Below are 1,272 nucleotides of genomic sequence, written 5' to 3' on the forward strand. Positions count from 1 at the left end.
TGATAAGATAATTCAGACTACATTATTCAGAGGTACATACAGAGGTACATTAGTAAACAAGATTAGAAAAGGGTATTTACGAGGTCTGTCTCAGAATAAAGTTTCCATCCTCCATAAAAACCAATTTTACACAACCAACAGCCACTAAATTTTGTGACGTCATGACAACATGTCTAAAAAATCTCAATGCCAACTTGCAAGTACATTGATGAACGTGTCATAAAGATGTGGCGTGGCAAGTATGGGTTCTTGTGCACTTAATGCAAGGCAAATTCGAGGAAAATGGCTGAGCAAAACATTGGTGCAAGCTTCTCATGCTACTATGTTCGAGTTGTATTCAAATTTTCAACTCTTCTAAGCAAGTCTGCAGTTGAACCCTATGGTGATCTGTGTCTATAAACAGCAATAGGGAATAATACCCCATCAGCAGTAAGGAAATAGATCAGGGAGGTTGAAGGTTGGCGGGGGGGGGGTCTGACATGAAAGATGAAGCGCCTACAGAAAACACGGGGAGAGAAAGGTGAGGCACATTGGGGGGGTTTTTCGACATGAATGGCATCATACTGAGCTGGTACTGGTAGGTCACACCTGCCGTAACTGTCAATGGTGACTACTACAGGTTCGTCCTCAAAGACAATCTGAGACCTGCGATCCAGAAAAAGACCCGCTTTGCTTGAAGAAGGCGTCTTACTGCATCATGACAACGCGCCTGTTCACAAGTCCAGAGTTGGGGACGAGATTCTTGAGGGATACTCGTGGGAATTATTCGAACACCCGCCCTATTCGCCGGATCTCGCCCCATGCAACTTCCACTTCTTCCCAAAGGTGAAAGAAATGCTGCGTGGTCGGCGATTTGAGGATAAGGACCAGATTCAAGAGGCTATGAGAAAAGCTCTCGGGACCTTGGACAAACGATCACTGACCACTGTCTTTGGCCGCTGGGTACATCAAATGGAGAAATCAATGTCTTGAACTTGATGGTTCCTACGTTGAATAGGTAGGGGCCTAGGCTATTTGAATTTAAGCTTTCTGTTGACACCAAATGCATGGTGATTTATAAATGTGAGGACAGCATAAAATGGATTTTTTTTTTCTGAAGGACCATTTGAAATTGATAATGATCTAAAGCAGGAGACTCGAACTCACATTCAAGATCCACCACCCCGATATAACCCCTAATTTGATACGGTTTGGTATTGTTTAACACTTTTAATTAAAATAGAGACGATATTCATTATCGTCACTCTGGTGCTGATTTCACTGGGGGGGGGG

Source organism: Aplysia californica, unplaced genomic scaffold (genome assembly GCF_000002075.1).
Source record: "Aplysia californica isolate F4 #8 unplaced genomic scaffold, AplCal3.0 scaffold00079, whole genome shotgun sequence".
Lineage (NCBI taxonomy): Eukaryota > Metazoa > Mollusca > Gastropoda > Aplysiida > Aplysiidae > Aplysia > Aplysia californica.